The sequence below is a fragment of the Bos mutus genome, chromosome 5 (assembly GCF_027580195.1).
Source record: "Bos mutus isolate GX-2022 chromosome 5, NWIPB_WYAK_1.1, whole genome shotgun sequence".
In the NCBI taxonomy this organism is placed as follows: domain Eukaryota; kingdom Metazoa; phylum Chordata; class Mammalia; order Artiodactyla; family Bovidae; genus Bos; species Bos mutus.
Genome location: NC_091621.1, coordinates 79,047,788 through 79,073,246, shown reverse-complemented (window position 1 = coordinate 79,073,246; position 25,459 = coordinate 79,047,788). Strand labels below are relative to the sequence as shown.

Below are 25,459 nucleotides of genomic sequence, written 5' to 3'. Positions count from 1 at the left end.
CTGGTCTTGTTTTTGCTATATATAGAGCTTCACTATCTATGGCTGCAAAGAATATAATCAGTCTGATTTCGGTGTTGACCATCTGGTGATGTCCATGTGTAGAGTCTTCTCTTGTGTTGTTGGAAGAGGGTGTTTGCTATGACCAGTGCGTTCTTTTGGCAAAACTCTATTAGTCTTTGCCCTGCTTCATTCTGTACTCCAAGGCCAAATTTGCCTGTTACTCCAGGTATTTCTTGACTTCCTACTTTTGCCTTCCAGTCCTCTATAATGAAAAGGACATCTTTTTTGGGTGTTAGTTCTAAAAGGTCTTGTAGGTCTTCATAGAACCATTCAACTTCAGTTTCTTCAGCATTACTGGTTGGGGCATAGACTTGGATTACTGTGATATTGAATGGTTTGCCTTGAAAATGAACAGAGATCATTCTGTTGTTTTTCGATTGCATCGAAGTACTGCATTTCGGACTCTTTTGTTGACCATGATGGCTACTCCATTTCTTCTGAGGGATTCCTGCCCAGAGTAGTAGATATACTGGTCATGTGAGTTAAATTCACCAATTCCAGTCCATTTTTGTTCGCTGATTGCTAGAATGTCAACATTCACTCTTGCCATCTCCTGTTTGACCGCTTCCAATTTGCCTTGATTCATGGACCTGACATTCCAGGTTCCTGTGCAATATTGCTTTTTACAGCATGGGACCTTGCTTCTATCATCAGTCACATCCACAACTGGGTATTGTTTTTACTTTGGCTGCATCCCTTCATTCTTTCTGGAGTTATTTCTCCACTCATCTCCAGTAGCATATTGGGCACCTACTGACCTGGGGAGTTCCTCTTTCAGTATCCTATCATTTTGCCTTTTCATACTGTTCATGGGGTTCTCAATGCAAGAATACTGAGGTGGTTTGCCATTCCCTTCTCCAGTGGGCCACATTCTGTCAGACCTCTCTCTACCATGACCCGTCAAAAATGTTGACTCATTGGAAAAGACTCTCATGCTGGGAGGGATTGGGGGCAGGACGAGAAGGGGATGACAGAGGATGAGATGGCTGGATGGCATCACCGACTCAATGGACGTGAGTTTGAGTGAACTCCGGGTGTCGGTGATGGACAGGATGGCCTGGCATGCTGCAATTCATGGGGTCTAAAAGAGTTGGACAGGACTGAATAACTGAACTGAACTGAACTGAAACTTAAATATAAAGCCCTACAAAATTTTCTCAGAAAGGAGAGGAAGATCATGGTATAAGAATGGCACCTACAGGAAACATGGTAGGAACTGAAGGCCATTGTAACTAAAAGGAAGCCCAAGATTGACCACGTATAACTATGAAATGCCTCCAGGGAGGACTAAGAATGCCTTCCCAAGAATCCAATAGATTGTACTGGGGTATGAAGGGAACTGCTGAGGATTGTCATCTTTAATACTCATATGAGTCATCCCTTTCCCCTCACGCTTCTCAATTCCTATAATAGGACAACTCTACAATCTGAGCAGGCATGGTAAAAATAATGGGCTTCCCAGGTGGTGCTAGTGGTAAAGAACCTGCTTGCCAATGCAGGAGACATAAGAGACATGGGTTCAGTTCCTGGGTCTGGAAGATCCCCTGGAGAAAGGCATGGCAATCCACTCCAGTGTTCTTGCCTGGAGAATCCCATGGACAGAAGAGCTTGGAGGGCTACAGTCCATAGGGTTGCAAAGAGTTGAACACAACTGAAGTGACTTAGCATGCATGCTTGGTAAAATAATAGTTAAAACATTATGGTTTAATATAATAAAATAATAATAAATAAATAAAATAATAGTTAAAACAATAATGGTTAAAACATTACTCCTTTGTGGGCACTGTTCACCCTTATGCTCAGATGACTAAAAACATGTACCTAGAAATATATTAAAACAAAACAGATTTCTTCTTGTAGATGAAATAGCTAAAATTTTGGCCTCTTTACTGATTGCAGGTCATATATTTGGCTTGGGAAAAAACCACAATAAACAGTTCCAATTAAAAGTTACAGAAGCTACGGTTTTCTTCTGGATTTCTAAATGCTCATGGAGAGTCAGCTTCCATGATGCATAGCAGACAGCACATACTCGAGAGTCATTCCTACAGGAATTATTTATATGAGCAAAACAAGATTTTGTTTCTCATTACACAAACATTACCTGAATTTATCTAATCAACACACTAGTTAAAAAAAAATAATCTGAAACTAAAAGCATCATCTTGTTTGTTGGATGCCATTCTCATTGGAATCATATCCAAAGCATCTAGAAATAACTCAAAACTAGAAAGTGGCTATTTGCTAAGGCTGCCTATGATTCTTGCTATAAAATAGTTGCCAGTCTGATTTGAATGTCTAAAAAGAATGGGAATTATAGGGTTCTTCTAGATTTCTAAAGAACTTGCCAGAAGGAGGCAGAGGGCCAAGAAATCCACCTGTGTGCTTGGTGGCAGCTTGTGAAAGGGCAAGGCTGAGATTTTCTGGATGTTCTGTCCAATGACATGGTGCAGAGAATACACAGGAAGATGGCGGAACAGTCTATGGTGTCAGCCTCCAACAGACTCCCTTGAGGTAGTCCTCAGATGAAGGAAAGCAGAGTCGGAGGAGACCCATGTCACCATTCTACCATCAAATATGGACTTGAAGATTCCCACTTGAGCAGTAAAACAAACGCCAATTGCAAACAAGGATTTCATTCAAGCCATCTTTGCGGGAGACCTGGGTTCAATCCCTGGGTTGGGAAGATCCCCTGGTGGAGGGCATGGCAACCCACTCCAGTATTCTTGCTTGGAGAATCCTCATGGACAGAGGAGCCCAGCAGGCTGCAGTCCATGGGCTCGCAAAGAGTTGGACACGACTGAGGAACTAAGCACAGCACAGCACATCTGTTGTTATTCTTCAATTTCTCTTCTTGCCTATTTTCTAGTTTTTGGTGGTCAACCAGCTGATTTTTAACGTTTCCTTCTTTTTAATTTTTTACCCAGTTTTTCCATTTCTGCCTTCAGTCTCTTGTCCTTGTCTATCCTGTAGACCAGAACCCAGGTTACTCTGGCGTGTGTGTGGGTGCTAAGTCACTTCAGTCATGTCCAGTTCTTCATGACCTTATAGACTGTAGCCAGCCAGGCTCCTCTGTCTATAGCATTCTCCAGGCAAGAATACTGGAGTGGCTTGCCAAGGCCTCCTCCAAGGGATCTTCCTGACCCAGGGATAGAATCCACATCTCCTGCGGCTCCTGCATTGCAGGTGGATTCTTCACTGCTGAGCCACCAGGGAAACCTGAGAATAAGAGGCAGGAGAAGACAAAGATGATGAGCAGTGTGTCCATGAGCTGGGTGCTCATCTGAGACTTCTGTCTGTACACTCCCACCCAACCTGGGGAGGGGAGGAAGCTCTTGAGAGCCAGGAAAAGAGAAGCAAAGCCGACTTCCAGATTTCAGGACCACTTAATTGTCAAACTTGCCTGGCTGCATCAAAACCAAGTACAAATCTTAAATCCAATTAGTAAACAGTGCTGGTAGACTGTGACATCCTGCTCCCAAACAACCCTTAGACCTACGATTTATCTTTCCTTAATATATTACATAGTGTAGGCGAGAGGTTACTATTATGGGCCAGAATGCTCTGGAAATAAGCATCCCAGAACAGCTAAGATTGTTGCTAAATAACTGATGAGAAGGATAATGTCAGGATGCTTCTCAGTTTTCAGAGCACCAAAGATTCTTTTAAACGCTATACAGGTGAAACATCATTTTTTAACTGGGCTGAACACAAGTTTCCCTGCAAATAAACCCAGATAAATTTTGAATCATATTTTTGGGAAGTAACTACTTACTCTGGAAATCACAGCTAGTCATTGTCCATCCTCAAACTAAGATGGCTTAATCTCATCTGGCTTCTCTGAAGGCTATTAATGTATTATTAATTATTTCCAATTCCCAAACCCCATACAGTGTTTATAAAGCTCTCGGGCCCTGTAACATCTCTGAATCACCTTATACTCATGCTATATGTATACCTATATAGTTGATCTAAATAACCTGGAACCTGCCCCTGCACTTAAGAGTCTCTTTGCCAAAAATGTTTTCTCGTTATCTCCGCCTTTTAAATTTTTTCTGTCCTTTGAGGTATGACACCAAATACCTCTTCCTTAACACAGTCTTTCCCAAACCCCAGTCTTCCCTTTCTAACCTTTTTTTTTTTTTTTTTTTTGACCATACTGTGTGGCATGTGAGATCTTAGTTCCCTGACCATGAGTCAAACTCACGCCTCCTGCATTGGAAGGCGAAGTCTTAACCACTGGACTACCAGGAAAGTTCACTTTCCTAACTTTCTTTTGAATTCATTGTCATTTATTGAAAAGAACATTAGGGATGTGTAAGAAGGCTTTTGATTCTGTCACCATATGACTTTCAACAAGTTACTCAACTTACCTGAGCCTCAGTTTCTCTCATTGTACGAGTCTTAAACAATATTACAAATTGTAACAAATATTTAAAAATCTACTCTATATAAGTAAGATTTTCCACTCCTCATTTCTACTTCTGTTAAGAATTTTCTTCAAACATAGGAAATCTGTGTTTCGGTGGTAGGATTACGAGCCTTTGCAGTTAGATCCAGCTCTGTGTTATTAATAAAGCTCATCAGTAAGCTTGCATCTTACAATTTGCCCTTTCTCCATCCTCCCACCACTTGATTTTAGCCATGCAAATTTTGTTTTGTCTTTGTGTGTGCGTGTGTGGGGGTGGCGGTGTGTTGTTGTTTGTTTTTTAGTTTCTCTGCATCTTGCCCCTACTTTTCCTCTACTTCTCTGCACAATCTCCTCAATTACTCCAGCTTTCCTTAGCTAACTCTTATTCAGCTAAAATGTCGTGGCCATGATGGTCTCCTCTGACCACCTGCAAGTTTGGGTGCCTTAGATTTACTTACTATTTCATTTGTCACACTTGTACTTTAACAAACATTGTCTGCCAGAAGAGCCCGATAGCTCTGTGGTTAAGAACTCGGGCTCTAGAGACAACCAAACCAGATTTGAATGTTGCCTATTACAGCTAGTATGTGAGTCGTTCAGTTGTGCCTGACACTTTGTGACCCCATGGACTGGGGCCCCCCAGGCTCCTCTGTCCATGGAATTCTCCAGACAAGAATTACAACTAAGAAGTCCACTATTTCACTTCTCAGCTGGAATAGCCCAGGCAGCTCTCATCACCTCTGTAAGCAAAAAACTGTTGTAACTCACTTGGCATGTACACTGGACACATGTCGTATATTTTTAATATTATTAGTCAGCAGTGGTTTTATCACTGACTGTTATGTCCTTGGTTCCTTCCAGAATACTTGCCAAGTTATAAATAGTTATTGAATAAGTGAACAGAGTATATGAGAAGATTAAAACATTTTTTTGTGATAAAAAAGTTTGCTTCAGATCCTTAATGATAATTCATTTTTATTAACATTTTTAAAAGATATTTCTTTTTTAAAAAATAATTTTAATTATTTTCTGAATTTATTTATTAGCTGTGCTAGGTCTTCACTACTTTTGAGGGGTTTTCTCTAGTTGCAGTGACTAGGGCCTACTCTTTAGTTGTGATGCGAGGGCTTCTCCTGCTGCTGAACTCAGGCTCTAGGGCACTCAGGCTTCAGTAGTTGCAGCTCATTGCCTCAGTAGTTGTGGTTTCTGGGCTCTAGAGCACAGGCTCAATAGCTGTGACACACAGGCTTAGTTGCTCCACAGCATATGGGATCTTACCAGATCAGGGATCAAACCCATGTCTTATGCATTGGCAGGCAGATTCTTTATAACTGAGCCACCAAGGAAGCCCTGTCTTATTATCTTTACCAGCTGCCTACCAGTCCCTTGTACGGAGAGACATAATGTACTTAGCCTCTCCTCTATTCCTGGCTATTTATGCAGTTTCTAGTTTTCTTCTCTTTCAAATAATGCCACTGCGACATTCATTTATATTTATCTTTGTGTGCTCTGAGTCTCAGTTTCTTTATGCCAGATACGGAAGTGCCACTGCCTATCTCAAAGAGTTGTTGTGAGAATCAAATGATATAATGAGTGTGAATATGCTTGGTAAGCTGCTAAAGACTATAGAAATAACTTCTCAGCATTTGCCTTGTACTGAATTGCAGTGGACTTTGGAGCATACATGTTTAGCTTTCCTATTGCATTAAAAAAAATTCTTTGTGCGGACGTATTTTTCTCACACAGCTTTGTAATCATCTCTATCAAGTTCTATCACCGTACTTTGCCATTAAATGACTTTAAATAGATATTAGTTGAATAAGAGAATGAAAATTTGTCCATATCTTCCATCGTTCTCTCCTTCCTCTTTTAGACACAGTTCATTAATTATGTTTATCTTAGTTCTCTTTAGCAATTCACTTATTTTTAAAAACTAATGTCCTAAAATCATTGATCTTCAAGTTTTCATGCATATTTTTTAAAAAGATTTATTTAGCAAACTAGTACAGCCACTATGGAGAACAGTGTGGAGATTCCTTAAAAAACTGGAAATAGAACTGCCTTATGATCCAGCAATCCCACTGCTGGGCATACACACTGAGGAAACCAGAAGGGAAAGAGACAGGTGTACCCCAGTGTTCATCGCAGCACTGTTTATAACAGCCAGGACATGGAAGCAACCTAGATGCCCATCAGCAGATGAATGGATAAGAAAGCTGTGGTACATATACACAATGGAGTATTACTCAGCCATTAAAAAGAATACATTTGAATCAGTTCTAATGAGATGGATAAAACTGGAACCTATTATACAGAGTGAAGTAAGCCAGAAAGAAAAACACCAATACAGTATACTAACACATATATATGGAATTTAGAAAGATGGTAACAATAACCCTGTGTACAAGACAGCAAAAGAGACACCGATGTATAGATCATTCTTATGGACTCTGTGGGAGAGGGAGAGGGTGGGGAGATTTGGGAGAATAGCATTGAAACATGTATAATATCATGTATGAAACGAGTCGCCAGTCCAGGTTCGATGCACAATACTGGATGCTTGGGGTTGGTGCACTGGGACGACCCAGAGGGAGGGTAGGGGAGGGAGGAGGGAGGAGGGTTCAGGATGGGGAACGCGGGTATACCTGTGGCGGATTCATTTCGATATTTGGCAAAACTAATACAATATTGTAAAGTTTAAAAATAAAATAAAAATTAAAAAAAAGATTTATTTATTTAATTAATTTTTGGCTGCACTGAGTGTTCATTGCTGTGCAATGAAGCTGTGGCAAGTGGGGGCTACTATAATTTCAATGCATGGGCTTCTTATTGCGGTAGCTTCTCTTGTTGCAGAGTAAGGGCTCTAGGGTGTGGGGGCTCCAGTAGTTCTGTGAGTGGCTCAGTAGCTGTGGCACATGGGCTTTGTTGCTCCACAGCATTTGAAATCTTCCAGGACCAGGGGCCAAACTTGTGTTCCCCTGCATTGGCAGGCAGATTCTTAACCACCAGACCCCCAGGGAAGCCCATCACATGTATTTTTGCTAAGTTTCCTGGTGATTCAGATGATTACCCAGACCCAGGAACTCCTGCTCTAATGCACTGTCCCAGGCACTGGCACTGGCATTTTTTCTACCCTATCACAGATTGGAGGTCGTCTGACTTTTGCCTCACTCCTCCAGGATTCTCATGGGTGCAAATGACAGAAAAGTCAACCTAAATTAGCTGAAGCATAAAGGTGGGTTCACATGGCTGAGAAATCAGAGGTAGCACAAGCTTGGTCTAATGGCTTCAATGATGTCACCAAGGCAATCACATTGCTCTGCCTTCCTAGGTAAAAGCTTCATGTTTAGAGGGCCCTAACCACTCTGGGTTTTCCTCCCAGCTTGCAAAATGGCATCACAGTTGTAAATCTTGCATCTTTAAACTATACATTCTAGAGAAAAATATCTCTTTAAGTAACTCTTGAAGAAGAGAGAGGAATTCTTTTCTTCCCATAAGTTCCAACATAGCATCTTACTGACTCTGATTCCTAGTCAGGTTACAATGGCCAGAGGAATGGGGTTAGGATGATTGGCTTAATCTGACTGGCTTAAGTAACACCAGCTCTTGGTTTAAGTTAAGTCGCTCAGTCAGTCGTGTCCAACTCTTTGTGACCCCGTGGACTGTAGCCCACCAGACTCCTCTGTCCATGGGATTCTCCAGGCAAGAATACTGGAGTGGGTTGCCATTTCCTTCTCTAGGGGATCTTCCTGACCCAGGGATCGAATCCAGGTCTCCCGCATTGCAGGCAGACACTTTAACCTCTGAGCCACCAGGGAAACCTAGCTCTTAGTTTGGGAGGATCTAATTCTTCCAAACTCTGAATGAGAAATGTTTTTTTCAGAAGAATTTCAGAACACTCTTAGGAAATGGAAAGGACACTGGGCAGCCAAACGATACTGCATGTTTTATATAGGAGCCTCCTATGTTTCAGTTTCATTTCACATATCTAATGAAAGCATCTTATTTCAATTTATTTTTCTGCATCAATACCAAATCCACTTGATAGAAGCCTGCTCAATGGTAGTTCTGTTTAATGAAAATGTTTTCCTAAGAATCAAGTAATATCCTTTCAGATACAGGTGAATTGCAATTAATCATTTAAAAAAGAAGCAAATCTCTTTAACCATCACCACTGAGAATCTTATTATTACCCAACTTTACTTTAAATACAAAGTGACAATACCAACTTCTTTACCCAAAGGCAGATTTAACATATGGTTGCAGGTGGGTTCTCACTTTTAAATTGAATTTAATTATAATGATTTGCCTGGGCAACAATTATCCTAAACTGAATAGGAAGAGGATAGCACGTTTCCTTAAAATTCAGACTCAGTTGGGCGACTGAAAACAGCTGCCATGGATGGGGTCAAACAAAACAAAACAAAACAAAACATGGACTTAAGAAAGGCCAAGGGCCAGTAAGAAATGAGTATATTCTCTTATTCCTTGGTTCTCTTACCACTGGCTTTTTAAAAAAATTAAAAACAAAAAATAGACAAGCAGCAGCAGAGATTTGCAGGGATAGCATAACCAATTCTACTTTCTAAGTAGTTCTCCTGCCTGAGGCAGAAGGAGAGTGAGCTACCCACAGGAATATTGATACAAATAAAGGCATGGGGGGGGGTGGTGTTAAGGATCACACTCTCTGTTTTTCCCTCTTTGCTCTATTTTTGTTGTTCACTATATCATCTACAGTGACAGTCCAACTCCCCCTCTTTATAAACAAAAAATGTCTTTTGATCTAGCAAAGAACAGGCAAATATGGGTAAGTCAGCTCTTCTCGACCATGTTCATAGAACCATACCAAACAGTGGTCCTTGCTTCTAATAGGATATGGGCTAAATGCTTCCAGGTAATTGTTCTCTGGTTACTGAGCAACCATAAAATCTTTCCCTGTCTTCTCCCCCCAAACCAATCCCCTTGCACAATACCTAGTGGAAAAATAGTATAGAAAGTTTACTTGAATTTATCAGGATAACATTTTATGACTCAGAGGTCAATCTGAGATAGAAATACAAGATTTTTTGGACTTGATCTTTGATTTTAATTTTAGACCTGTATAAGCTTTGCAATCATGTTCATACCAATGGGAAGCTAAAGCTTTAAAATATGTGCCAATATTTTAGGTCCATCTAAAATGCTACATTTAATCTACTGCAAAGAGATCAAACCAGTTAATCTTAAAGGAAATCAACTCTGAATATTCATTGGAAGGACTGTTGCCGAAGTTAAAGCTCCAATACTTTGGCCACCTGATCCAAAGAGCCAACTCATTGGAAGAAACCCTGATGCTGGGAAAGATTGAGGGCAAAATGAGAAGGGAGAGGCAGAGGATGAGATGGTTGCATGGCATCACAGACTCAATGGACATGAATTTGAGCAAACTCTTGGAGATAGCAAAGGACAAGGGAGCTTGGTGTGCTGCAGTCCTTGGGGTCCCAAAGAGTCGGACCTGACTGAGCAACTGAACAACAGTAACGAGATGCTACTTGTGGGGGGAAACTTAAGCATACTCACAGTCAAGTGTTTTATGTGTTGACACTGAATACTTTTAATAAAAGAACACAAGGACTTCTGTGTTATGGCTATAGAGGACATCTGTTGATCATAGGCCTTCTTTCCCCCTTCTTTTGGAAATAATTCCTTGAATTTCTGTTCTCTTCCTCTCACAGCCATTATGGAAGGCAGGCATGTGATTCAACTTGGCCAAAGGACACACTCAAATTCATAGGAATGTGATCAAGAATGAGTCCTTGAAACAAGTCAGGTCAATCAGAGTGGAGCCCAGAACATTTATCCTTCAAACTCTCCTCCAGCTCCACAGAGTGTAGGATTCCACAAAGTGCTGATCATCCTTTCTGCCACCAAATGGACACCAACAAGGAAAGCAATATGAAGGAAGGAGGAATGCAGTGTGGCGAGAGAACAGGCTCTGGTGATGGAGCTTGGCTCTTGGGCTAGTCTGTGCCATAAGCCAGCTCTAGGCCTGTTACTTAACTAACAAGGGCCCTTTTTATCCAAGCTAGTTTGAGTTGGCTCTTGTCTCATTTGGAACTGAAAAACTCTTGAACATGAAAGTGTTAGTCACTCAGTCACGTTTGACTCTTTGTGACCCCTTGGACTGTAGCCTGTCAGACTCCTCTTTCCATGGGATTCTCCTGGCAAGAATACTGGAGTGGTAGCCATTTTCTTCTCCAGGGACTCTTCCTGACTGAGGAATCAAACCGGGGTCTCCTGCATTGCAGGCAGATTCTTTACTATCTGAGCCACCAGGGAAGCAAAAAACTCTTAAAATGATACAAATGTATTCTAGCCAAGTTATCTGTACAAGACTCTTCCTTAAAGACAAAACTATTGTCCCATTAACTCCCGCGACCGGCGCACTTAGGCGCGGGCAGCTGCGACCAGAGCACTTAGGTGTGGCCGAGAGGAGTTACCCAACGTCTGAGGTCAGGGGCAGTGGCGGAGAGTGCCAGGCTGCGACGGCGCAGGAACGGCCGAGAAGAGCTACCCTGTATCTGAGGTCAGGGGCGGCGGCCGGGAGGAGCTGTCCCACACCCGAGGCCAGGGATGGTGGCTGGGAGGAGCAACCCCACGTCCAAGGAGTGGTGGCTGCTCGGGCACAGGAGGGCCTAGAGGAGCTATTCCACGTTGAATTTCAGGAAGGGCAGCGGTGAGAAGATACCCCTCGTCCAAAGTAAGGAGCAGTGGCTGCGCTTTGCTGGAGCAGCCATGAAGAGATACCCCAGGCCCAAGGTAAGAGAAAACCAAGTAAGACAGTAGGTATTGCAAGAGGGCATCAGAGGGCAGACATACTAAAACCATACTCACAGAAAACTAGTCAATCTAATCACACTAGGACCACAGCCTTGTCTAACTCAATGAAACTAAGCCATGCCTGTGGGGCCACCCAAGACAGGCAGGTCATGGTGGAGAGATGTGACAGAATGTGGTCCACTGGAGAAGGGAATGGCAAATCACCTCAGTATTCTTGCCTTGAGAACCTCATGAACAGTATGGAAATGCAAAATGATAGGATACTGAAAGAGGAACTCCCCAGGTCAGTAGGTGCCCAATATGCTACTGGAGATCAGTGGAGAAATAACTCCAGAAAGAATAAAGGGATGGAACCAAAGCAAAAACAATGTGGATGTGACTGATGATAGAAGCAAGGTCCAATGCTGTAAAGAGCAATATTGCATAGGAACCTGGAATGTCAGGTCCGTGAATCAAGGCAAATTGGAAGTGGTCAGGCAAGAATGAATGTTGACATTCTAGGAATCAGCAAACTCAAATGGACTGGAACGGGTGAATTTAACTCACATGATCATTATATCTACTACTGCAGACAGGAATCTCTTAGAAGAAATGGAGTAGCCATCATGGTAAACAAAAGACTCCATAATGCAGTACTTGGATGCAATCTCAAAAACGACAGAATGATCTCTGTTTGTTTCCAAGGCAAACCATTCAATATCACAGTAATCCAAGTCTATGCCCCAACTAGTAACGCTGAAGAAGCTGAAGTTGAACGGTTCTACGAAGACCTACAAGACCTTTTAGAACTAACACCCAAAAAAGATGTCCGTTTCATTACAGGGGACTGGAATGCAAAAGTAGAAAGTCAAGAAACACCTGGAGTAACAGGCAAATTTGGCCTTGGAATATGGAATGAAGCAGGACAAAGACTAATAGAGTTTTGCCAAGAAAATGCACTGGTCATAGCAAACACCCTCTTCCAACAACACAAGAGAAGACTCTACACACGGACATCACCAGATGATCAACAACGAAAACAGATTGATTATGTTGTTTGCAGCCAAAGATGGAGAAGCTCCATACAGTCAACAAAAACAAGACTGGGAGCTGACTGTGGCTCAGATCATGAACTCCTTATTGCCAAATTCAGATTTAAATTGAATAAAGTTGGCAAAACCACTAGACCATTCAGGTATGACCTAAATCAAATTCCTTATGGTTATACAGTGGAAGTGAGAAATAGATTTAAGGGACTAGATCTGATAGATAAAATGCCTGATGAACTAGGGAATGAAGTTTGTGACATTGTACAAGAGACAGGAATTAAGACCATCCCCATGGAAAAGAAATGCAAAAAAGCAAAATGGCTGTCTGGGGAGGCCTTACAAATAGCTGTGAAAAGAAGAGAAGCAAAAAGCAAAGGAGAAAAGGAAAGATACAAGCATCTGAAGGCAGAGTTCCAAAGAATACCAAGGAGAGATAAGAAAGCCTTCCTCAGTGATCAATGCAAAGAAATAGAGGGAAACAACAGAATGGGAAAGACTAGAGATCTCTTCAAGAAAATTAGAGATACCAAAGGAACATTTCATGCAAAGATGGCCTCGATAAAGGACAGAAATGGTATGGACCTAACAGAAGCAGAAGATATTAAGAAGAGGTGGCAAGAATACACAGAAGAACTGTACAAAAAAGAGCTTCACGACCAAGATAATCATGATAATGTGATCACTCACCTAGAGCCAGACATCCTGGAATGTGAAGTCAAGGGAGCCTTAGAAAACATCACTACGAACAAAGCTAGTGGAGGTGATGGAATTCCAGTTGAGCTATTTCAAGTCCTAAAAGATGATGCTGTGAAAGTGCTGCACTCAATATGCCAGCAAATTTGGAAAACTCAGCAGTGGCCACAGGACTGGAAAAGGTCAGTTTTCATTCCAATCCCAAAGAAAGGCAATGCCAAAGAATGTTCAAACTACCACACAATTGCACTCATCTCACATGCTAGTAAAGTAATGCTCAAAATTCTCCAAGCCAGGCTTCAGCAATATGTGAACCGTGAACTTCCTGATGTTCAAGCTGGTTTTAGAAAAGGCAGAGGAACCAGAGATCAAATTGCCAACATCCGCTGGATCATGGAAAAAGCAAGAGAGTTCCAGGAAAACATCTGTTTCTGCTTTATTGACTGTGCCAAAGCCTTTGACTGTGTGGATCACAATAAACTGTGGAAAATTCTGAAAGAGATGGGAATACCAGACCACCTGACCTGCCTCTTGAGAAACCTATATGCAGGTCAGGAAGCAACAGTTAGAACTGGACATGGGACAATAGACTGGTTCCAAATAGGAAAAGGAGTACATCAAGGCTGTATATTGTCACCCTGTTTATTTAACTTATATGCAGAGTACATCATGAGAAACGCTGGACTGGAAGAAGCACAAGCTGGAATCAAGATTGCTGGGAGAAATATCAATAACCTCAGATATGCAGATGACACCACCCTTATGGCAGAAAGTGAAGAGGAACTCAAAAGCCTCTTGATGAAAGTGAAAGCGAAGAGTGAAAAAGTTGGCTTAAAGCTCAATATTCAGAAAACGAAGATCATGGCATCTGGTCCCACCACATCATGGGAAATAGATGAAGAAACAGTGGAAACAGTGTCAGACTTTATTTTTTTGGGCTCCAAAATCTCTGCAGATGGTGATTGCAGCCATTAAATTAAAAGATGCTTACTCCTTGGAAGGAAAGTTATGACCAACATAGATAGCATATTGAAAAGCAGAAACATTACTTTGCCAACAAAGGTCCATCTAGTCAAGGCTATGGTTTTTCCAGTGGTCATGTATGGATGTGAGAGTTGGACAGTGAAGAAGGCTGAGCGCCGAAGAATTGATGCTATTGAACTGTGGTGTTGGAGAAGACTCTTGAGAGTCCCTTGGACTGCAAGGAGATCCAACCCGTCCATTCTGCAGGAGATGAGCCCTGGGATTTCTTTGGAAGGAATGATGCTAAAGCTGAAACTCTAATGCTTTGGCCACCTGATGCGAAGAGTTGACTCATTGGAAAAGACTCTGATGCTGGGAGGGATTGGGGGCATGAGGAGAAGGGGATGACAGAGGATGAGATGGCTGGATGGCATCACTGAGTCGATGGACATGAGTCTGAGTGAACTCCGGGAGCTGGTGATGGACAGGGAGGCCTGGCATGCGGCGATTCATGGGACCGCAAAGAGTCGGACACGACTGAGCGACTGAACTGAACTGATAAAGCATTCTCTAAGAAATATTTCCATAAACTTGGAAATGACATCAGTACCACCACATCATGATCACAAACTTGATTGTTATGAGTCTGCGCAAGCTCTGGGAGTTGGTGATGGACAGGGAAGCCTGGCATGCTGTAGTCTATGGTGTTTCAAGGAGTCAGACACAACTGAGCAACTGAACTGACCACCATATCTCTGGACCCTGTGGTCAGTTAGCAGGCATGCTATGTTTTCCAGTTAATGGGGATTTCTTCTCTTAATCCTATCCTTGCAACTTGGTTTGATTTTCATCTTTCTTTAGTCTGAAAGACCTGCAGTGTTTAACAATGAGCTCCACCTGTAGATATTGCCATGCACATGTACACCTAGTACTTTACTACTCAGAGCATCACATAATGTGGGACAAATTTGTTCCTCACTTCACCGATCTTGTAAGCTCAGCATTTGGTACAGTGTATAGGAATGAAAGTTGTTTTCATATATGCATTTAGTGAGTCTGAACCTGGCTACTTTGTAGCTCCGTGGCAGGAAAAGAAAGGAGACACTGAGTGATGTTGAGTCGTGGAAGTGACTGCCTTCCATTCTGCTTCCCTGGATGATGGTAAGAGAGCAGTGATTCAAAGCTGGACCTGAGTGTCTGCTTCTAAGGGTTCTGATCTGGGAAGAGAGATAAGAGTAGCTCTGTGATGAGGCTTGGACTGAGTGGGGGAGAGGGTCCCCCCTGTGCAGATCCATGGGGAGTGGTGCTCCAGCTGTGTTGGGAAGGCATACTGCCATTTTTTTTCTGCATCACTGGGGCAGCAACCATAGGTGCTGTCACTAGTGATGGGTGTGCAAGTCAGGTGGCACTAGTGGTAAAGAATCCCCCTTCCAATGCAGGAGATATAAGAGATGTGAGTTCGATCCATGGCTAGGGAAGATCCCCTAGAGGAGACCACTGGCAACCCACTCCAGTATTCTTGCCTGGAGATTCCCATGGACAGAGGAGCCTGGTGGGCTACAGTCCATAGTGTCACAAAGAGTCAGACCCAACTGAAGCGACCGAGCATGCACACACATGCAGGTCAGTGCTGGTAGTGGGACGTGATTCTTTTTCTCACCAAAGGACAGAAAGTAGAAGGATGAGTTATCTCCTTTCTTTTTAAAAAATATTTATTTATTTATTTTTTACTGCCTCAGGTCTTAGTCATGGCACATAGACTCTAAAGTTGGATATGTGGGCTTAATTGCCCCTGAGCAGGTGGAATCTTCCCTGACCAGGGATCAAACCAATGTCCCCTACATTGGCAGGTGGATTTTAAACCATTGGACACCAGGGAAGTCCCATCTCCTTTCTTTACCTACAATAGTGCAATGATTTGGCTCTAGAGTCAGAGGACTGGGTTCAAAGTTTACCTCTGTCCTTGCAAGCTGTATGGCTTCTATCTGATGGAAGCAATAACAGTACCCACCACACAGGTTGTTGTAATAATTAAATGAGATGATTCTCATGAGAGCAATTGATGTGTTACCTAGCACATTAGAAGTCTTCAGGAAATGTTAGCATATAAGGGAGAATGAGATGAGATATACTCATGATATATACATGATATGAGATATACTCAACTCCCATTTACCCATGAGCCTCCCAGCAGCTACTTAGCCATCTCCGAGTTTCCTTGTCTCATAGCTGAAAAATGACTGTAGATCACATTGAGTTTCAAATCATCCAAGAATGGTGTGGCAAGCTCAGGATCTGAAATTAACTTTGCCTTTATATTGTTCATGCTAGTTGCTCTTCAAGTACAATTAGAATCAGAATGCTAGCACTAAAAATAGTACCAATTCTCATTTCTCTTCTCAGTGTTATCTGCTGCCATGGTGTTTCCTAGGCATGTTTATTTACTCGATTCACAACAGGGAATCTTCTCTCTTATTAGCCTGACAGCCATAGCTGGATTCCACAGCAACGTTCCATGCAGCTGGTAAAATCTTTATTATGGGAGAAGCACTGGAGGTCTAAGTCGCTGCCTCCCCGAGCGAGCTCAGTGGAAGAGTGTGTCATGGTGAGAGTTGCCCAGTTTTGTTGTGGAATAAAGAGAGGCCCAGAGTGGGACCTTCCCTTCCACAATTTCAGAACACTTTTCCCTCTGAGTAGAATGACAACATAGCCCTCTGATTCTCCTTGCTCTCTCTTCACTGCTCATTTGTGCTTTGTGTGAATTTAATGCCAGTAAGAGGCCAGACTGACAGCTCCCAGCACATCCTGCCCCCTCCTTGGTGTCTCTCATTCACAAGTTAGCAGTCAGCGAGGGGGATTCTCACTCGAGATCTCTGTTTAGAGTCTTTTTGATTATTATATGCCAAGATTGAGGGCAAAAGCAGAAGGAGGTGACAGAGGATGAGATGGTTGGATGGCATCATTGACTCAATGAGTGTGAGTTTGAGGAAACTCCAGGAGATGGTAAAGGACAGGGAAGTCTGGTGTGCTGCAGTCTATGGGGTCACAAAGAGTTGGACAGAACTTAGCAACTGAACAACAAGATGTTGACCAGTCAGCTATCTCAAAATAATGGAAGCATCTAACCCTGGGGTTTTGACCCCTAACTTTGTCCATCATAAACCTGAAGAGTTAGACTGAGATGATTTGAGGTCTCAGTGACATTGTTAGGTGAGCACCAATCGCTGTTCATTCCAGTAATTATTCACCTCTTTCTTCTTCCTCTCTAACACCCCTCCTCCATTAAAAAATAATCATCTAACCAAGAGAAGGAGCAACAGGCAGCTTGAGGACACGGCTCTGTAATCTGCAGGCTTCAAATGTTGGCTCTAAAGATGGGAGGTTGGCTGGCCAGTGAGGCAGCATCTGAGAGCGTAGGGGTTGTGGGGAGGGAGAGAGAAGTGAAAGTCGGAAGGAAGGGAAAGAAAGTGAACAAAGTCAAAACAGGAATGGAAGCAAAAACAAAACAAAACAAACAAACCAAAAAAGCCAAGCCAACCAAATCAAACCAAGAAATTGTATATTCCAGTCCCTTCAGGGGGAAGAACAGTGTGCTGAGTCGGGCAGGGCACTAGAGGAAGGGTGAGCGGCACTGAGGGTCTAGCCCTGGTGCTGCCTGTCACCAGCAGCGGGACCTCCGACTAGGCTCTGGGCTGCTGCTACCATGTGTGAACAATGGAGGATGCTTACAGCTGCCTGCAACATCTCCCAGGGTTGACGAGAGGCTGAAGTTATATGGAAACTTATGAAACCCCCCTTTAAAAATGGGAAAGGCTAATTCCAAGCATAGCATACTATCAGTTCTTTTCCAGAGAATGTGCGTCCATCATGCCACAAGTTCTTCCATTTCTTCTCTTCCCTCGAACATTATGATGCTTACTTGAAGGCATCTGAGGCTCTGCTGAGAATCATCCATTGTTGAGGGAGGTGGCATTTTATCCTTAGCAAAGAAGTGAAGGCATGGACCCTGCTCTGCTACTGATTCCCAAAGGAAATAATGATATCGAGCGGTCAGTCACAGGTTGCCTGCAGCCAGACTTTCCCACTGGAGATTATCATCCAGTTGGCAGTCTCTCTCTGGCTAGACTCCAGGTATGACACATGGGGTGGTCAGCACATCCTGCCATGTACTGGGTGGGGAGGGGCTCAGTGTGGAAGGACATGGTTGGGGGCTGAAGAGGTCTGTGGATGCTCCATGTGGCTTAGATTAGACTAGAATTAAAATAACTTCTTGTATCTTGAGGAGAGGGTGGGGGTCCTCAGCATCTACACCACCCAGTCTTAGCCAGACTACCTTGCTGCCAAATGTTTGGGAAGTTCATCATTTCTACCCTGGAACTTGGCAAAGCTCTGGGACTTAAGTTCCATTTAAATCTTATTCAAACAAAGGATCAGGTCAAGGATTTTCAAAATACTTCTTTGTCTGACTACTCAGGCAAGATTTGGGGCACCCTTATGATTCCCCTATAACTTCCTGTTCCTTATGGCATGCTGGGGCAGGGAGATGCAGCACTTCCAACATCACCCTTTTCCATCCACCATGACAAGAGAATGGCATGTGCCTTGTTACCATTCATACTAAGTGACAGGCTTCCATCACTGTTTACTGTCCAAGCTCTTAATTTCTCACACAAGCTTCCCTTGTAGCTCAGTTGGTAAAGAATCTGCGTACAGTGTGGGAGACCTGGGTTCAATCCCTGGGTTGGAATATCCCCTGGAGAAGGAAATGGCAACCCACTGCAGTATTCTTGCCTGGAGAATTCCATGGACAGAGGAGCCTGGAGGGCTGCAGTCCACATGGTCACAAGAGATGGACACGACTTAGTGACTAAACTACCATCACCACCAATTAAGTGTACACACCACAAAAGCAACATGTATTTATTAAGTATCTTGCAGATCATGTGCTTCCAAGGGATTTTAATTGCTGTACCTGAGACATGGGCTTCCCTGGTGACTCAGATGTAAAGAATCCACCCACAATGCGGAAGATCTGGATTCAATCCCTGAGTCAGGAAAATCCCCTGAAGGAGGGCATGGCAACCCACTCCAGTATTCTTGCCAGGAGAATTCCCCATGAACAGAGGAGCCTGGAGGGTTGCACTCCATGGGGTGGCAAAGAGTTGGACATGACTAAGTTGAGCCACTAAGCACAGCATAGCACCTGAGACATATGAGATATTTCTATAAAATATGATAGGGGACATCTCAGTGCCAAATGAGTGGTAGAAATACACCCTGTTAGAACTCAGAGGATGAAGAGGTCCACACAGACTAGTGTGCTCTAGGAAGAATTCACTGAGGAGAGGGGATTTAAACTTTGCTTTGAATGAGTGTCAGTAGGGCTTGGAAGGCAGGAGAAGGACAGTATCATGTAGGGGACCCAGTGGGAGCAAAGGTGCTTGCACAGGGTTGAAACTGACTCAGGAGCAGAATGGTAGTTCAAGGTAGTGGTTAAGGGCATGGCATTTGAGGGACTTTACTGGAGGTCCAGTGGTTAAGACTCCATGCTCTCAATGCAGGGCGCCTGGGTTCACTCCCTGGTCAGGGAACTAGATCCCACATGCCTCAACCAAAAGTTCCCACAGGCAGCAATGAAGATCTAAGATCCTGCATGCTACAACTAAGACCCAGCACAGTCAAATAAATAAATTATATAAAGCAAATACTTAGGGAAAAAAGAGTGGGGGCTTTGGAGTTGGTCATCTCCATACTTTCTATGTGACCTTGGGAAAGTTAGTGATCACCTCTTAGCATTATTTTTCTATTTTATAAAATGAAGATAATAATTCTTGCCTTAAAGGTTTGTCATGCAGAGTAAATGATGTAATGCACAGAAAGTCTTTAGCACAGTTCCTGGCACATAGTGAGCCTTCAGTGGAGGTGGTTTAGTTGCTAAATGGTGTTTGACTCTTGCGACCCCATGGACTGTATCCTGCCAAGATTCTCTGTTCATAGGATTTCTCAGGCAAGAATAGTGGAGTGGGTTGCCATTTCCTTCTCCGGGAGTCTTCTTGATCCAGGAAATGAACCCACGTCTCCTGCATGCAGGCAGATTCTTTACCAACTAACCACCAGGGAAGCCCAGTCAGTCAGTTCAGAGACTCAGTCATGCGTGGCTCTGCGACCCCATGGACTGCAGTACGCCAGGCTTCCCTGTCCATCACCAACTCCCAGAGCTTGCTCAAACTCATGTTCATCAAGTTGGTGATGCCATCAAATGATCTCATCCTCTATCGTCCCCTTCTCCTCCTGCCGTCAATCTTTCCCAGCATCAGGGTCTTTTCAAATGAGTCAGTTCTTTACATCAGGTGGCCAAAGTATTGGAGTTTCAGCTTCAGCATCAGTCCTTCCAATGAATATTCAGGACTGATTTCTTTTAGGACTGGTTGGATCTTCTTGCTGTCCAAGGGACTCTCAAGAGTCTCCTCCAACATGATAGTTCAAAAGCATCAGTTCTTTGGTGCTCAGCTTCTTTATAGTCCAACTCTCACATCCATACATGACTACTGGAAAAACCATAGTTTTGACTAGATGGACCTTTGTTGACAAAGTAATGTCTCTGCTTTTTAATATGCTGTCTAAGTTGGTCATAGCTTTTCTTCCAAGGAGCAAGCATCTTTTAATTTCATGGCTGCAGTCACCATCTGCAGTGACTTTGGAGCCACAAAAAACAAAGTCTGTCACTGTTTCCATTGTTTCTCCATCCATTTGCCATGAAGTGATGGGACTGGATGCCATGATCTTAGTTTTTTTGAGTATTGAGTTTTAAGCCAACTTTTTCACTCTCCTCTTTCACTTCCATCAAGAGGCTCTTTAGTTATTCACTTTCTGCCATAAGGGTGGTGTCATCTGCATATCTGAGGTTATTGATATTTCTCCGGCAATCTCGATTCCAGCTTGATTCACCTGGCTGCCTGCAATGTGGGAGACCTGGGTTTGATCCCTGCATTGGAAAGATCTCCTGGCAAAGGAAAAGCTAACCACTCCAGTATTCTGGCCTGGAGAATTCCATGGCCTGTATAGTCCATGAGGTCTCAAAGATGAATTAGGCAGTGGTATAAAGAATTTGCAGAAAAAGAAAAGGCTAAATGTAGGAATTCCAAACAGGAAACAACTATAACCATTCAGTCATCAAGTAATGATTAATCACGGTGGAGGCAAGGAAGAGATGAAAAGAAAAGAGGTTTATATTGATTTTCACAGTTGGATGCAAAAGATAAGAGAATGGAGAATTTCCAAGATCAGAGTGTAAACTTCTTGAAGCTGGGAGCTGGATTTTATAAAAATTCTCTTCCTCTCTAGCGTTTATCACAGTGCCTACCTAGTACATTACAGTCATCACTGCATTCATACCAGTGAATGAATGAGTGAGCAAAGGAGTGAATGAGTGAAAGAGTGAGTGAATGAAAGAAAAATGACTCATAGGTCATGAGTATAGTTCGTTGAAAAAATGGCAGTTGCCAGTGGCCAAATACACTCCTTTCTTGGCATCATCTTGGTATCTATGTACTCTTTGTACTCAAGCACAGATGCTTACATACTCAGTACACAAGGTCCTACCAGTAGGTAATTACTCCTTTCTAAGGAAGTGGTTCTAACTTTAGTTTAGATTAAACTAAAGCTTTAGTTTAGGATTTTTAAAAAAAAATTTGTTTTTAACTTGAATAGAGGTTTTACATACACAATGTGTTTTCTCTAGGATTACTAAAACTAGAACAACCTAGGCAAGTTTGTATTTATAGAGTGGGATTAAGACATCATCTCCATTTTTACATTGTATAATTCTGTCCCTTTTTTCCTTTTCCAAGTCACAAGAAACTGGAATCAATTGACTTGTTTCTTCAGACCACTAACTTTTGTTGAAACCTCAACTCTTTGGTTTCTGAAAATGGAGGACGAGATTTGAATATGATCAAGAACCAAGGATTTTGCTTTTATACAAACATGAATAATCACTAATCTGTAGACCACAACCTGAAACTGTTAACTCTGTGTGTACGTGCTCAGTCATATCCAATTCTTTGCAGCCCTTTGGACTGTAGCCTGCCAGGCTTCTCTGTCCATGAGATTTTTCAGGCAAGAAGACTAGAGTGGGTTGCTATTTCCTTCTCCAGGGGATCCTCCCTGACCCAAGGATTGAATCCGTGTCTCCTGCATCTCCAGCACTGCAGGCAGGTTCTATACCCACTGAGCCATCAGAGAAGCCCAAAACTGTTTACTAAAAGATACCAACTTCCTCAGATTTAAATTCACTCGAAGACCTTATTCGTATTTTTCAGAGAATCAAAAAGAGACCCAGGTACTAGGACATCTGCCCACAGGATGCCTAACTTTTATCCTTGATTTAGCCTTTGCAAAAATTGTCATGATATTGTAGTTTGGTAACCCTTATTTGCTGGACATTTACTAAGACCATTTTCCCTTTTCAGTAACAAAACTGAATCAATTCCCAGACTTGTCCTGAATGAAATAGGTGAAATTTAGCCACGTGACTGTGTGAGCTCTTACTGAAAACAAGATGCCCTCAGGAGCTGTTTGGCAGCATTCACCTTTCCCTGAACAAATATAATACAAAATGACTGTGTAACCTGTGGTCTTTTTTTCTGGGCCCTGAATTGTGGTAATTATGTAAGATCCCTGCTCTTTTAACTAAGATTTCTTAAATAAAATTAGTATATTATAGTAATTTACAGAGGCCACAGGGAACAAGGGAATACAATGGTCTGAGCTGCCCAGGTGGGCAGTGGAGAAAGACTTTGTACCTGGCACCACAGACTACCAAAAACCCAGTTTCCTGAGAAATTAGTTGCAGATGTCATCATCTACACTTGCTTCTTCCTACTGCCATCACCAAGGGTGAACTGGACAGCACAGGGTTGATGTCCATGTGATAGGAGCATGTAGTGATTGGGACAGGGAGAGCTTTCATCAGTGAAATTATTATTGACAGAGACTTGCTTGTATCTGATGTCAGCACTGATCTGAGCAGTAGGTGGAACCGGGGAGAAAGGTAAGATACCAGCTCCCCTGATCTCACTATACTATGAGGTTATTTTCCTAGGCATCTGCTTCCTTCTATCTCCTACACAGTAGATGAGCAGGGAGAGGTGCAAGACCCCCTGAGACACCCACAGGAACCCCAGCCTTGAGCTTCCACTCTGCTAAAGCGGGGATTGGGACTTGCATTTAGACTTACTTTTTTCAGCAGCCAGGCAAAAAAACCAACTCAAGGAAGCTTATGTGAGAAAGGGGGTTTATTGGATGAATACTAAAATATGTCACGGAGTCTAATGAAGAGTTGAACAGCCATTTCTTTAGGAAGGGTGGGGGACGGTGTGTCTCTGGGGACCTCAGAGTAGTCTGAGCCTTTGTTCCAGAGCCATACTATTAAAGATACTTAGTTCTCAAAGGTTTCTAGTCTCTAGATTTCCATTCAGTATTTCAGACTCACCAAGGAGAGATAAACTTGCCCAACTTGTAATAGTATCTGTTCTTGGATATTCATTCATGGATAAATTAGTTATGGCTGATGGCGAAGAGTCAAGCAACAGAAAGTTGCTACCAGAGATCACTCCTATGGAGAACTTGAGCAGGTCTGTGAGAATTTAATATAATAGGCAATGCTATTTATCTATTAGAGCTTCCACGGTGGCTCAGTGGTAAAAAATTCACCTGCCAATGGCAGGAGATGCAGGTTTGATCCCTGGGTCAGGAAGATCCCCTGAAGAAGGGAATGGCAACCCACTCCAGTATTCTTGCCTAGAAAATTACAAGGACAGAGGAGCCTAGCAGGCCACAGTCCATGGGGTCACAAAGAGTCAGACATGACTGAGTATGCATGAGCATTACTCTGAAATAAGCCTGGGAAATTGATATAGCAAGAATGGAGGAAACTCATCATTCCCTGAGGCATTAAATGTAGCTCCCAATCTTTGGGGAATCTCCACTGCCTCCTCAAAATGATGGCCATGAAATCTCTCATCCCTTATTTATCAGTTATGTATACTCTGCATAACAAATCACCCCCACACTTCATGGCTTAAAACAACAACAGTTTTTATTCACTCCTTATTTTCTGGATCAGCAATTTGGGATGAGCTTAGTTGTCTACTTCTACCGGTGTCATCTAGAATCACTTGTGTGGTTCAGTCTCCTAGAGGCTTGAATAGGGCTGGATAGTACAAGGGGGCTTCATTCACCTGCCATTCAGCATTGGCATTTAGCTGGAACTCTCTCCCCATAGCCCTTAATTCTCAAGCAAGAGAGCCACGCTTTTTCACATGGCATCACCATGTTCCAAGAGGCATCTTGAGGCCTGGGCTTGGAAGTTCCACTATGTCACGTTGCTGCATTCTACTGTTCAAAGCAAATCACAAGGTCAGCCCAAACCCAAGAGCAGGGGAATAGATGCCATCTCTCACTAGAAAGAATGGCAAAGTCATGAGCATATAAGGGTAAGAGGCTTTGTAGCCATTTTTGCAAATAATCTACCATGCTTAGTGGAGAAGGAAGTGGCCACCCACTCCAGTATTCTTGCCTAGAGAATCCCATGAACAGAGAAGCCTGGTGGGCTACAGTCCACGGGGTCACAGAGAGTTGGACACGACTGAGTGAACACATACCATGCTTAGGACCTATCTGCATTAGAACAGAAACAAACAAACAAACAAAGAAAAATATCAAGCAGTTACAGCCAATATCTGGACATGGAGAAAGTTGAATGACACGGCATTATAAAGCCTCTGTGAGAAGTTAGTAGCCAAAAATAAATAAATAAATAACTTAAAATTTCTGTAATTCACAGGAAAGTTATAAATAATTCCCATCCAAAAGCATACTGGATTGAGATAAAGGGATATTGAATTGTAGACCCAGTCTTGTTACTGATTTTCTGTGTAAAGTTTATAACGCACTTAACCTCTGAGTCTCATTTTTGCTACGGGTCAAATAAAGAAATGTGTAAATTACACAACTTCAATGAGAAAGAGCTCTGTGAACTGTAAAAATGCTATTATAATGAAAAAGTTGTTAAAAAAGAATTCAAATCATGGAATCTTGTTTTCCTCCTCATCTCTAGTTATGTGGTTTAAAACAAGGAATGATCTTCTGCTTATGTTGCTACAAAAGATATGTTTTTACAAAAATTTTCTTTCATCTAAATGTTTTTTTGATGATTTACCAGTGAATGTAGTGCAATCTATGGTCTTTCTAAGTGTACAAAAATGTGTGAAATTAAAACACCCAAGAGGAGAATAATTGGATATATCCATTTGGGGAAAAAAGGAAAGTGTGTGGAAAAGAAAATGAGCTTAAAAGCATAAAGAGACAGCGTCTTTTAGGCTGTGTAAGCATAATTAGGTGAAACCCCTCTGTGTGGTCAATTTTAAGAGAAAATGATTTGAAATGGTAGAGTGTGTGCAAAGCTAGGTATGAGAGCTGAACA

General features: G+C 42.5%; 1 pseudogene; it reads right to left on the bottom strand.

Annotated features, from left to right (window-relative positions):
• Window positions 1-2,358: 2,358 nt before the first annotated feature.
• Window positions 2,359-25,459, bottom strand: part of LOC102287350 (calcium load-activated calcium channel-like) — a 119,875-nt pseudogene continuing 96,774 nt past the window's right edge.